Here is a 13,975-nt window from a genome sequence, read left to right on the forward strand (position 1 = left end):
GCTATCTTCATCGCGATCTTCGCGCTATCTTCATCTACATGTACATGTACATGTTCATGTACATGAACATGTACTACGTATGCGTTATATATATACATATACTATGTACTATGTACTACGTACGTGTAGTGTGTAACAGTATATATAACTTTGCTGCTGCATTTCCGCGTCAAAACCCTTCTGGCAAGCGTGATCAATTAAAGCGCGACACTTTTTGTAGTCGAAGGATGTACTCTACTCGTGTATAACGAAAACTGTTGCAGCGTCCGATCTCAACATAAAAATAACATATTCTCACTTTTAATCCGAAGAAATCTCTTTTAAAGGAAGTTTGTTACTTTTTCTCGACATAAAGTGACGCGCTATCGTAGATCTTATTAGTTTACCGGCTATCTAATGTCTACGCGTGTAAAGACAGGTGAGTAGTAAGCGCCGTTCTTTGGCTTGTTCTTCTCATCTACGAGTTCGAAAGAAAACAGCCCTACATAGAAAGCTTTTACTTACGCGAACAGGTGTGTTAAAAAGATGTTCACGTCGAACCAAATAAAGCGATGCTTTAGAAATGGTGTAATAGCCTCCAAACGAGTACGCTCGCGTTCGACCGCCGCGCGAGTAGCTTCAACTCCTAACGAAACAATCGTAGTACGTCTACTATATACATGTGTAAATTAGGATTCGTTTGCTCTCTCAACATCTGAAAGAGCGGTTAATCGCGCTGCAACGAAACATTCATGCGTACCATGTAAACTAGGATTCGTTCGCTCTCTCAATATTTGAAAGAGCGGTCAATCGCGCTGCCGGTTATTCGTCCAGCTCGCTCATTAGCTATGAAAAGCTATCGAGTTACTTCGAACGCATAGCTTAAAACTTTGCCATTGCGTAACGAATATTCCCGGCTCAAACGAATCGTTGATATTGTGCAAATTAGGAGTCGTGTGTACTCTCATACTTCGACGGCGTAGTTGTTCGCGCTCGATAATATTCGACTCGTTCACTCATTGGCTAAACGCATAGCGTTCAAGATCTCGCCGATTCGTACGAAGGTTGCAGGCTCGTTACCGCCGCTTCACGCGCTTTAGATTATTTCGTCAGCATTTTGAAAACTACGGTAAATATTTTCCTTTTAAATAATTATAATCGCGTGGAAATGACCTTACGCGAAAGTAGGCTTTTCGCTAGAGATAATTCCGCAAAGATAAAAACTGATGGAGCAACCTTAGCTACGCGCTGGCCCGCGCTCATCACCGAACTTAGTTGCCGTCGTAACGTAGATTCCACGTTCCGGTTTGTAATTCGTTTCGAAACTTTTTGACACAATTTACCTTTTAGACTTTTACGCATCCGCGAGTACGGTTTTGTTTCATCACGACCGAAGACGATCGCTCGAGTTTACATTACGAGAATGCGTATTTTGCGGCGAAAGGCCGAGTCGAGTTTCGTTTAGTTATTTATTTTAGCTTTTAGGTAAACTCGTAACGCCGACATACGAGTTGCGCAATTAAAAGGAAATCTTAACGCGAGTTTCTTGAGCTATTACGCCGCGCAAAATGAAAACGAATCGAAATTATATCCTCTTTAAAATACACGGGTAGCAGCGGCGCATGGCTGGTGAAGATGAGGAGATTGAAGCTAGCCGGATAGCATCAAGTACTAATAATATTCATATTATCCAGTTTCGGCTAAAACCTTTGAATGGAAATGATTTTTTATTTTATATCAAAAGATAGAGCGAATTAAAAGACTTTTAAATGGAAATGATTTTTTATTTTATATCAAAAGATAGAGCGAATTAAAAGACTTTTAAATGGAAATGATTTTTTATTTTATATCAAAAGATAGAGCGAATTAAAAGACTTTTAAATGGAAATGATTTTTTGTTTTAAATCAAGAGATAGAGCGAATTAAAAGACTTTTAAATGGAAATGATTTTTTATTTTACATCAAGAGATAGAGCGAATTAAAAGACTTTCAAGCGGAAATGATTTTTTATTTTACATCAAGAGATAGAGCGAATTAAAAGACTTTCAAGCGGAAATGATTTTTTATTCTATATCAAGAGATAGAGTGAATTAAAGAAGCTTGAAAATTCTAAATTAGTATAATTTTGATAAAAACTAAAGGTCTACAGCACCCGGTATTCCCAGGCGGTCACCCATCCAAGTACTAACCGGGCTCGACGTTGCTTAGCTTCAGTGATCGGACGAGAACTGGCGTTTTCAACGTGATATGGCCGTAGACATTTAGTAAGCTTCAACAGACGCTAATGAGAAACGTGGCAATAATCAGCGAACGCCCATTGGACAATATAGTCACGGCTTGGTGAGCATTATTATAACTCTGCGTTAATAGCGTGTCTCGAAGAGCGCATCAGTGTCTACGGCCATATCACGTTGAAAACGCCAGTTCTCGTCCGATCACTGAAGCTAAGCAACGTCGAGCCCGGTTAGTACTTGGATGGGTGACCGCCTGGGAATACCGGGTGCTGTAGACTTTTTATTTATTTTTACATCTTGCTATCTTCATCGCGATCTTCGCGCTATCTTCATCTACATGTACATGTACATGTTCATGTACATGAACATGTACTACGTATGCGTTATATATATACATATACTATGTACTATGTACTACGTACGTGTAGTGTGTAACAGTATATATAACTTTGCTGCTGCATTTCCGCGTCAAAACCCTTCTGGCAAGCGTGATCAATTAAAGCGCGACACTTTTTGTAGTCGAAGGATGTACTCTACTCGTGTATAACGAAAACTGTTGCAGCGTCCGATCTCAACATAAAAATAACATATTCTCACTTTTAATCCGAAGAAATCTCTTTTAAAGGAAGTTTGTTACTTTTTCTCGACATAAAGTGACGCGCTATCGTAGATCTTATTAGTTTACCGGCTATCTAATGTCTACGCGTGTAAAGACAGGTGAGTAGTAAGCGCCGTTCTTTGGCTTGTTCTTCTCATCTACGAGTTCGAAAGAAAACAGCCCTACATAGAAAGCTTTTACTTACGCGAACAGGTGTGTTAAAAAGATGTTCACGTCGAACCAAATAAAGCGATGCTTTAGAAATGGTGTAATAGCCTCCAAACGAGTACGCTCGCGTTCGACCGCCGCGCGAGTAGCTTCAACTCCTAACGAAACAATCGTAGTACGTCTACTATATACACGTGTAAATTAGGATTCGTTTGCTCTCTCAACATCTGAAAGAGCGGTTAATCGCGCTGCAACAAAACATTCATGCGTACCATGTAAACTAGGATTCGTTCGCTCTCTCAATATTTGAAAGAGCGGTCAATCGCGCTGCCGGTTATTCGTCCAGCTCGCTCATTAGCTATGAAAAGCTATCGAGTTACTTCGAACGCATAGCTTAAAACTTTGCCATTGCGTAACGAATATTCCCGGCTCAAACGAATCGTTGATATTGTGCAAATTAGGAGTCGTGTGTACTCTCATACTTCGACGGCGTAGTTGTTCGCGCTCGATAATATTCGACTCGTTCACTCATTGGCTAAACGCATAGCGTTCAAGATCTCGCCGATTCGTACGAAGGTTGCAGGCTCGTTACCGCCGCTTCACGCGCTTTAGATTATTTCGTCAGCATTTTGAAAACTACGGTAAATATTTTCCTTTTAAATAATTATAATCGCGTGGAAATGACCTTACGCGAAAGTAGGCTTTTCGCTAGAGATAATTCCGCAAAGATAAAAACTGATGGAGCAACCTTAGCTACGCGCTGGCCCGCGCTCATCACCGAACTTAGTTGCCGTCGTAACGTAGATTCCACGTTCCGGTTTGTAATTCGTTTCGAAACTTTTTGACACAATTTACCTTTTAGACTTTTACGCATCCGCGAGTACGGTTTTGTTTCATCACGACCGAAGACGATCGCTCGAGTTTACATTACGAGAATGCGTATTTTGCGGCGAAAGGCCGAGTCGAGTTTCGTTTAGTTATTTATTTTAGCTTTTAGGTAAACTCGTAACGCCGACATACGAGTTGCGCAATTAAAAAGAAATCTTAACGCGAGTTTCTTGAGCTATTACGCCGCGCAAAATGAAAACGAATCGAAATTATATCCTCTTTAAAATACACGGGTAGCAGCGGCGCATGGCTGGTGAAGATGAGGAGATTGAAGCTAGCCGGATAGCATCAAGTACTAATAATATTCATATTATCCAGTTTCGGCTAAAACCTTTGAATGGAAATGATTTTTTATTTTATATCAAAAGATAGAGCGAATTAAAAGACTTTTAAATGGAAATGATTTTTTATTTTATATCAAAAGATAGAGCGAATTAAAAGACTTTTAAATGGAAATGATTTTTTGTTTTAAATCAAGAGATAGAGCGAATTAAAAGACTTTTAAATGGAAATGATTTTTTATTTTACATCAAGAGATAGAGCGAATTAAAAGACTTTCAAGCGGAAATGATTTTTTATTTTACATCAAGAGATAGAGCGAATTAAAAGACTTTCAAGCGGAAATGATTTTTTATTCTATATCAAGAGATAGAGTGAATTAAAGAAGCTTGAAAATTCTAAATTAGTATAATTTTGATAAAAACTAAAGGTCTACAGCACCCGGTATTCCCAGGCGGTCACCCATCCAAGTACTAACCGGGCTCGACGTTGCTTAGCTTCAGTGATCGGACGAGAACTGGCGTTTTCAACGTGATATGGCCGTAGACATTTAGTAAGCTTCAACAGACGCTAATGAGAAACGTGGCAATAATCAGCGAACGCCCATTGGACAATATAGTCACGGCTTGGTGAGCATTATTATAACTCTGCGTTAATAGCGTGTCTCGAAGAGCGCATCAGTGTCTACGGCCATATCACGTTGAAAACGCCAGTTCTCGTCCGATCACTGAAGCTAAGCAACGTCGAGCCCGGTTAGTACTTGGATGGGTGACCGCCTGGGAATACCGGGTGCTGTAGACTTTTTATTTATTTTTACATCTTGCTATCTTCATCGCGATCTTCGCGCTATCTTCATCTACATGTACATGTACATGTTCATGTACATGAACATGTACTACGTATGCGTTATATATATACATATACTATGTACTATGTACTACGTACGTGTAGTGTGTAACAGTATATATAACTTTGCTGCTGCATTTCCGCGTCAAAACCCTTCTGGCAAGCGTGATCAATTAAAGCGCGACACTTTTTGTAGTCGAAGGATGTACTCTACTCGTGTATAACGAAAACTGTTGCAGCGTCCGATCTCAACATAAAAATAACATATTCTCACTTTTAATCCGAAGAAATCTCTTTTAAAGGAAGTTTGTTACTTTTTCTCGACATAAAGTGACGCGCTATCGTAGATCTTATTAGTTTACCGGCTATCTAATGTCTACGCGTGTAAAGACAGGTGAGTAGTAAGCGCCGTTCTTTGGCTTGTTCTTCTCATCTACGAGTTCGAAAGAAAACAGCCCTACATAGAAAGCTTTTACTTACGCGAACAGGTGTGTTAAAAAGATGTTCACGTCGAACCAAATAAAGCGATGCTTTAGAAATGGTGTAATAGCCTCCAAACGAGTACGCTCGCGTTCGACCGCCGCGCGAGTAGCTTCAACTCCTAACGAAACAATCGTAGTACGTCTACTATATACACGTGTAAATTAGGATTCGTTTGCTCTCTCAACATCTGAAAGAGCGGTTAATCGCGCTGCAACAAAACATTCATGCGTACCATGTAAACTAGGATTCGTTCGCTCTCTCAATATTTGAAAGAGCGGTCAATCGCGCTGCCGGTTATTCGTCCAGCTCGCTCATTAGCTATGAAAAGCTATCGAGTTACTTCGAACGCATAGCTTAAAACTTTGCCATTGCGTAACGAATATTCCCGGCTCAAACGAATCGTTGATATTGTGCAAATTAGGAGTCGTGTGTACTCTCATACTTCGACGGCGTAGTTGTTCGCGCTCGATAATATTCGACTCGTTCACTCATTGGCTAAACGCATAGCGTTCAAGATCTCGCCGATTCGTACGAAGGTTGCAGGCTCGTTACCGCCGCTTCACGCGCTTTAGATTATTTCGTCAGCATTTTGAAAACTACGGTAAATATTTTCCTTTTAAATAATTATAATCGCGTGGAAATGACCTTACGCGAAAGTAGGCTTTTCGCTAGAGATAATTCCGCAAAGATAAAAACTGATGGAGCAACCTTAGCTACGCGCTGGCCCGCGCTCATCACCGAACTTAGTTGCCGTCGTAACGTAGATTCCACGTTCCGGTTTGTAATTCGTTTCGAAACTTTTTGACACAATTTACCTTTTAGACTTTTACGCATCCGCGAGTACGGTTTTGTTTCATCACGACCGAAGACGATCGCTCGAGTTTACATTACGAGAATGCGTATTTTGCGGCGAAAGGCCGAGTCGAGTTTCGTTTAGTTATTTATTTTAGCTTTTAGGTAAACTCGTAACGCCGACATACGAGTTGCGCAATTAAAAAGAAATCTTAACGCGAGTTTCTTGAGCTATTACGCCGCGCAAAATGAAAACGAATCGAAATTATATCCTCTTTAAAATACACGGGTAGCAGCGGCGCATGGCTGGTGAAGATGAGGAGATTGAAGCTAGCCGGATAGCATCAAGTACTAATAATATTCATATTATCCAGTTTCGGCTAAAACCTTTGAATGGAAATGATTTTTTATTTTATATCAAAAGATAGAGCGAATTAAAAGACTTTTAAATGGAAATGATTTTTTATTTTATATCAAAAGATAGAGCGAATTAAAAGACTTTTAAATGGAAATGATTTTTTATTTTATATCAAAAGATAGAGCGAATTAAAAGACTTTTAAATGGAAATGATTTTTTGTTTTAAATCAAGAGATAGAGCGAATTAAAAGACTTTTAAATGGAAATGATTTTTTATTTTACATCAAGAGATAGAGCGAATTAAAAGACTTTCAAGCGGAAATGATTTTTTATTTTACATCAAGAGATAGAGCGAATTAAAAGACTTTCAAGCGGAAATGATTTTTTATTCTATATCAAGAGATAGAGTGAATTAAAGAAGCTTGAAAATTCTAAATTAGTATAATTTTGATAAAAACTAAAGGTCTACAGCACCCGGTATTCCCAGGCGGTCACCCATCCAAGTACTAACCGGGCTCGACGTTGCTTAGCTTCAGTGATCGGACGAGAACTGGCGTTTTCAACGTGATATGGCCGTAGACATTTAGTAAGCTTCAACAGACGCTAATGAGAAACGTGGCAATAATCAGCGAACGCCCATTGGACAATATAGTCACGGCTTGGTGAGCATTATTATAACTCTGCGTTAATAGCGTGTCTCGAAGAGCGCATCAGTGTCTACGGCCATATCACGTTGAAAACGCCAGTTCTCGTCCGATCACTGAAGCTAAGCAACGTCGAGCCCGGTTAGTACTTGGATGGGTGACCGCCTGGGAATACCGGGTGCTGTAGACTTTTTATTTATTTTTACATCTTGCTATCTTCATCGCGATCTTCGCGCTATCTTCATCTACATGTACATGTACATGTTCATGTACATGAACATGTACTACGTATGCGTTATATATATATACATATACTATGTACTATGTACTATGTACTATGTACTACGTACGTGTAGTGTGTAACAGTATATATAACTTTGCTGCTGCATTTCCGCGTCAAAACCCTTCTGGCAAGCGTGATCAATTAAAGCGCGACACTTTTTGTAGTCGAAGGATGTACTCTACTCGTGTATAACGAAAACTGTTGCAGCGTCCGATCTCAACATAAAAATAACATATTCTCACTTTTAATCCGAAGAAATCTCTTTTAAAGGAAGTTTGTTACTTTTTCTCGACATAAAGTGACGCGCTATCGTAGATCTTATTAGTTTACCGGCTATCTAATGTCTACGCGTGTAAAGACAGGTGAGTAGTAAGCGCCGTTCTTTGGCTTGTTCTTCTCATCTACGAGTTCGAAAGAAAACAGCCCTACATAGAAAGCTTTTACTTACGCGAACAGGTGTGTTAAAAAGATGTTCACGTCGAACCAAATAAAGCGATGCTTTAGAAATGGTGTAATAGCCTCCAAACGAGTACGCTCGCGTTCGACCGCCGCGCGAGTAGCTTCAACTCCTAACGAAACAATCGTAGTACGTCTACTATATACACGTGTAAATTAGGATTCGTTTGCTCTCTCAACATCTGAAAGAGCGGTTAATCGCGCTGCAACGAAACATTCATGCGTACCATGTAAACTAGGATTCGTTCGCTCTCTCAATATTTGAAAGAGCGGTCAATCGCGCTGCCGGTTATTCGTCCAGCTCGCTCATTAGCTATGAAAAGCTATCGAGTTACTTCGAACGCATAGCTTAAAACTTTGCCATTGCGTAACGAATATTCCCGGCTCAAACGAATCGTTGATATTGTGCAAATTAGGAGTCGTGTGTACTCTCATACTTCGACGGCGTAGTTGTTCGCGCTCGATAATATTCGACTCGTTCACTCATTGGCTAAACGCATAGCGTTCAAGATCTCGCCGATTCGTACGAAGGTTGCAGGCTCGTTACCGCCGCTTCACGCGCTTTAGATTATTTCGTCAGCATTTTGAAAACTACGGTAAATATTTTCCTTTTAAATAATTATAATCGCGTGGAAATGACCTTACGCGAAAGTAGGCTTTTCGCTAGAGATAATTCCGCAAAGATAAAAACTGATGGAGCAACCTTAGCTACGCGCTGGCCCGCGCTCATCACCGAACTTAGTTGCCGTCGTAACGTAGATTCCACGTTCCGGTTTGTAATTCGTTTCGAAACTTTTTGACACAATTTACCTTTTAGACTTTTACGCATCCGCGAGTACGGTTTTGTTTCATCACGACCGAAGACGATCGCTCGAGTTTACATTACGAGAATGCGTATTTTGCGGCGAAAGGCCGAGTCGAGTTTCGTTTAGTTATTTATTTTAGCTTTTAGGTAAACTCGTAACGCCGACATACGAGTTGCGCAATTAAAAGGAAATCTTAACGCGAGTTTCTTGAGCTATTACGCCGCGCAAAATGAAAACGAATCGAAATTATATCCTCTTTAAAATACACGGGTAGCAGCGGCGCATGGCTGGTGAAGATGAGGAGATTGAAGCTAGCCGGATAGCATCAAGTACTAATAATATTCATATTATCCAGTTTCGGCTAAAACCTTTGAATGGAAATGATTTTTTATTTTATATCAAAAGATAGAGCGAATTAAAAGACTTTTAAATGGAAATGATTTTTTATTTTATATCAAAAGATAGAGCGAATTAAAAGACTTTTAAATGGAAATGATTTTTTATTTTATATCAAAAGATAGAGCGAATTAAAAGACTTTTAAATGGAAATGATTTTTTGTTTTAAATCAAGAGATAGAGCGAATTAAAAGACTTTTAAATGGAAATGATTTTTTATTTTACATCAAGAGATAGAGCGAATTAAAAGACTTTCAAGCGGAAATGATTTTTTATTTTACATCAAGAGATAGAGCGAATTAAAAGACTTTCAAGCGGAAATGATTTTTTATTCTATATCAAGAGATAGAGTGAATTAAAGAAGCTTGAAAATTCTAAATTAGTATAATTTTGATAAAAACTAAAGGTCTACAGCACCCGGTATTCCCAGGCGGTCACCCATCCAAGTACTAACCGGGCTCGACGTTGCTTAGCTTCAGTGATCGGACGAGAACTGGCGTTTTCAACGTGATATGGCCGTAGACATTTAGTAAGCTTCAACAGACGCTAATGAGAAACGTGGCAATAATCAGCGAACGCCCATTGGACAATATAGTCACGGCTTGGTGAGCATTATTATAACTCTGCGTTAATAGCGTGTCTCGAAGAGCGCATCAGTGTCTACGGCCATATCACGTTGAAAACGCCAGTTCTCGTCCGATCACTGAAGCTAAGCAACGTCGAGCCCGGTTAGTACTTGGATGGGTGACCGCCTGGGAATACCGGGTGCTGTAGACTTTTTATTTATTTTTACATCTTGCTATCTTCATCGCGATCTTCGCGCTATCTTCATCTACATGTACATGTACATGTACATGTTCATGAGCATGAACATGTACTACGTATGCGTTATATATATATACATATACTATGTACTATGTACTATGTACTACGTACGTGTAGTGTGTAACAGTATATATAACTTTGCTGCTGCATTTCCGCGTCAAAACCCTTCTGGCAAGCGTGATCAATTAAAGCGCGACACTTTTTGTAGTCGAAGGATGTACTCTACTCGTGTATAACGAAAACTGTTGCAGCGTCCGATCTCAACATAAAAATAACATATTCTCACTTTTAATCCGAAGAAATCTCTTTTAAAGGAAGTTTGTTACTTTTTCTCGACATAAAGTGACGCGCTATCGTAGATCTTATTAGTTTACCGGCTATCTAATGTCTACGCGTGTAAAGACAGGTGAGTAGTAAGCGCCGTTCTTTGGCTTGTTCTTCTCATCTACGAGTTCGAAAGAAAACAGCCCTACATAGAAAGCTTTTACTTACGCGAACAGGTGTGTTAAAAAGATGTTCACGTCGAACCAAATAAAGCGATGCTTTAGAAATGGTGTAATAGCCTCCAAACGAGTACGCTCGCGTTCGACCGCCGCGCGAGTAGCTTCAACTCCTAACGAAACAATCGTAGTACGTCTACTATATACACGTGTAAATTAGGATTCGTTTGCTCTCTCAACATCTGAAAGAGCGGTTAATCGCGCTGCAACGAAACATTCATGCGTACCATGTAAACTAGGATTCGTTCGCTCTCTCAATATTTGAAAGAGCGGTCAATCGCGCTGCCGGTTATTCGTCCAGCTCGCTCATTAGCTATGAAAAGCTATCGAGTTACTTCGAACGCATAGCTTAAAACTTTGCCATTGCGTAACGAATATTCCCGGCTCAAACGAATCGTTGATATTGTGCAAATTAGGAGTCGTGTGTACTCTCATACTTCGACGGCGTAGTTGTTCGCGCTCGATAATATTCGACTCGTTCACTCATTGGCTAAACGCATAGCGTTCAAGATCTCGCCGATTCGTACGAAGGTTGCAGGCTCGTTACCGCCGCTTCACGCGCTTTAGATTATTTCGTCAGCATTTTGAAAACTACGGTAAATATTTTCCTTTTAAATAATTATAATCGCGTGGAAATGACCTTACGCGAAAGTAGGCTTTTCGCTAGAGATAATTCCGCAAAGATAAAAACTGATGGAGCAACCTTAGCTACGCGCTGGCCCGCGCTCATCACCGAACTTAGTTGCCGTCGTAACGTAGATTCCACGTTCCGGTTTGTAATTCGTTTCGAAACTTTTTGACACAATTTACCTTTTAGACTTTTACGCATCCGCGAGTACGGTTTTGTTTCATCACGACCGAAGACGATCGCTCGAGTTTACATTACGAGAATGCGTATTTTGCGGCGAAAGGCCGAGTCGAGTTTCGTTTAGTTATTTATTTTAGCTTTTAGGTAAACTCGTAACGCCGACATACGAGTTGCGCAATTAAAAGGAAATCTTAACGCGAGTTTCTTGAGCTATTACGCCGCGCAAAATGAAAACGAATCGAAATTATATCCTCTTTAAAATACACGGGTAGCAGCGGCGCATGGCTGGTGAAGATGAGGAGATTGAAGCTAGCCGGATAGCATCAAGTACTAATAATATTCATATTATCCAGTTTCGGCTAAAACCTTTGAATGGAAATGATTTTTTATTTTATATCAAAAGATAGAGCGAATTAAAAGACTTTTAAATGGAAATGATTTTTTATTTTATATCAAAAGATAGAGCGAATTAAAAGACTTTTAAATGGAAATGATTTTTTATTTTATATCAAAAGATAGAGCGAATTAAAAGACTTTTAAATGGAAATGATTTTTTGTTTTAAATCAAGAGATAGAGCGAATTAAAAGACTTTTAAATGGAAATGATTTTTTATTTTACATCAAGAGATAGAGCGAATTAAAAGACTTTCAAGCGGAAATGATTTTTTATTTTACATCAAGAGATAGAGCGAATTAAAAGACTTTCAAGCGGAAATGATTTTTTATTCTATATCAAGAGATAGAGTGAATTAAAGAAGCTTGAAAATTCTAAATTAGTATAATTTTGATAAAAACTAAAGGTCTACAGCACCCGGTATTCCCAGGCGGTCACCCATCCAAGTACTAACCGGGCTCGACGTTGCTTAGCTTCAGTGATCGGACGAGAACTGGCGTTTTCAACGTGATATGGCCGTAGACATTTAGTAAGCTTCAACAGACGCTAATGAGAAACGTGGCAATAATCAGCGAACGCCCATTGGACAATATAGTCACGGCTTGGTGAGCATTATTATAACTCTGCGTTAATAGCGTGTCTCGAAGAGCGCATCAGTGTCTACGGCCATATCACGTTGAAAACGCCAGTTCTCGTCCGATCACTGAAGCTAAGCAACGTCGAGCCCGGTTAGTACTTGGATGGGTGACCGCCTGGGAATACCGGGTGCTGTAGACTTTTTATTTATTTTTACATCTTGCTATCTTCATCGCGATCTTCGCGCTATCTTCATCTACATGTACATGTACATGTTCATGTACATGAACATGTACTACGTATGCGTTATATATATATACATATACTATGTACTATGTACTATGTACTATGTACTACGTACGTGTAGTGTGTAACAGTATATATAACTTTGCTGCTGCATTTCCGCGTCAAAACCCTTCTGGCAAGCGTGATCAATTAAAGCGCGACACTTTTTGTAGTCGAAGGATGTACTCTACTCGTGTATAACGAAAACTGTTGCAGCGTCCGATCTCAACATAAAAATAACATATTCTCACTTTTAATCCGAAGAAATCTCTTTTAAAGGAAGTTTGTTACTTTTTCTCGACATAAAGTGACGCGCTATCGTAGATCTTATTAGTTTACCGGCTATCTAATGTCTACGCGTGTAAAGACAGGTGAGTAGTAAGCGCCGTTCTTTGGCTTGTTCTTCTCATCTACGAGTTCGAAAGAAAACAGCCCTACATAGAAAGCTTTTACTTACGCGAACAGGTGTGTTAAAAAGATGTTCACGTCGAACCAAATAAAGCGATGCTTTAGAAATGGTGTAATAGCCTCCAAACGAGTACGCTCGCGTTCGACCGCCGCGCGAGTAGCTTCAACTCCTAACGAAACAATCGTAGTACGTCTACTATATACACGTGTAAATTAGGATTCGTTTGCTCTCTCAACATCTGAAAGAGCGGTTAATCGCGCTGCAACGAAACATTCATGCGTACCATGTAAACTAGGATTCGTTCGCTCTCTCAATATTTGAAAGAGCGGTCAATCGCGCTGCCGGTTATTCGTCCAGCTCGCTCATTAGCTATGAAAAGCTATCGAGTTACTTCGAACGCATAGCTTAAAACTTTGCCATTGCGTAACGAATATTCCCGGCTCAAACGAATCGTTGATATTGTGCAAATTAGGAGTCGTGTGTACTCTCATACTTCGACGGCGTGGTTGTTCGCGCTCGATAATATTCGACTCGTTCACTCATTGGCTAAACGCATAGCGTTCAAGATCTCGCCGATTCGTACGAAGGTTGCAGGCTCGTTACCGCCGCTTCACGCGCTTTAGATTATTTCGTCAGCATTTTGAAAACTACGGTAAATATTTTCCTTTTAAATAATTATAATCGCGTGGAAATGACCTTACGCGAAAGTAGGCTTTTCGCTAGAGATAATTCCGCAAAGATAAAAACTGATGGAGCAACCTTAGCTACGCGCTGGCCCGCGCTCATTACCGAACTTAGTTGCCGTCGTAACGTAGATTCCACGTTCCGGTTTGTAATTCGTTTCGAAACTTTTTGACACAATTTACCTTTTAGACTTTTACGCATCCGCGAGTACGGTTTTGTTTCATCACGATCGAAGACGATCGCTCGAGTTTACATTACGAGAATGCGTATTTTGCGGCGAAAGG

General features: G+C 40.0%; 10 non-coding genes across 10 annotated transcripts; 5 read left to right on the plus strand and 5 right to left on the minus strand.

The window, feature by feature from the left end:
* Positions 1–2,119: 2,119 nt before the first annotated feature.
* On the minus strand, positions 2,120–2,238 carry LOC137409395 (5S ribosomal RNA). Its single transcript, XR_010980617.1, has one exon. It is a non-coding gene; the product is annotated as a 5S ribosomal RNA (ribosomal RNA).
* A 134-nt stretch (positions 2,239–2,372) lies between these two features.
* On the plus strand, positions 2,373–2,491 carry LOC137408937 (5S ribosomal RNA). The gene has a single exon (XR_010980187.1). It is a non-coding gene; the product is annotated as a 5S ribosomal RNA (ribosomal RNA).
* A 2,084-nt stretch (positions 2,492–4,575) lies between these two features.
* Positions 4,576–4,694, minus strand: LOC137409396 (5S ribosomal RNA). The gene has a single exon (XR_010980618.1). It is a non-coding gene; the product is annotated as a 5S ribosomal RNA (ribosomal RNA).
* A 134-nt stretch (positions 4,695–4,828) lies between these two features.
* Positions 4,829–4,947, plus strand: LOC137408938 (5S ribosomal RNA). The gene has a single exon (XR_010980188.1). It is a non-coding gene; the product is annotated as a 5S ribosomal RNA (ribosomal RNA).
* A 2,140-nt stretch (positions 4,948–7,087) lies between these two features.
* LOC137409397 (5S ribosomal RNA) lies at positions 7,088–7,206 on the minus strand. The gene has a single exon (XR_010980619.1). It is a non-coding gene; the product is annotated as a 5S ribosomal RNA (ribosomal RNA).
* Positions 7,207–7,340: 134 nt separating this feature from the next.
* LOC137408939 (5S ribosomal RNA) lies at positions 7,341–7,459 on the plus strand. The gene has a single exon (XR_010980189.1). It is a non-coding gene; the product is annotated as a 5S ribosomal RNA (ribosomal RNA).
* Positions 7,460–9,615: 2,156 nt separating this feature from the next.
* Positions 9,616–9,734, minus strand: LOC137409398 (5S ribosomal RNA). The gene has a single exon (XR_010980620.1). It is a non-coding gene; the product is annotated as a 5S ribosomal RNA (ribosomal RNA).
* Positions 9,735–9,868: 134 nt separating this feature from the next.
* On the plus strand, positions 9,869–9,987 carry LOC137408940 (5S ribosomal RNA). Its single transcript, XR_010980190.1, has one exon. It is a non-coding gene; the product is annotated as a 5S ribosomal RNA (ribosomal RNA).
* Positions 9,988–12,142: 2,155 nt separating this feature from the next.
* Positions 12,143–12,261, minus strand: LOC137409399 (5S ribosomal RNA). Its single transcript, XR_010980621.1, has one exon. It is a non-coding gene; the product is annotated as a 5S ribosomal RNA (ribosomal RNA).
* Positions 12,262–12,395: 134 nt separating this feature from the next.
* LOC137408941 (5S ribosomal RNA) lies at positions 12,396–12,514 on the plus strand. The gene has a single exon (XR_010980191.1). It is a non-coding gene; the product is annotated as a 5S ribosomal RNA (ribosomal RNA).
* Positions 12,515–13,975: the final 1,461 nt, after the last annotated feature.

Source organism: Watersipora subatra, chromosome 11 (genome assembly GCF_963576615.1).
Source record: "Watersipora subatra chromosome 11, tzWatSuba1.1, whole genome shotgun sequence".
NCBI classification, from domain to species: Eukaryota; Metazoa; Bryozoa; class Gymnolaemata; order Cheilostomatida; family Watersiporidae; genus Watersipora; species Watersipora subatra.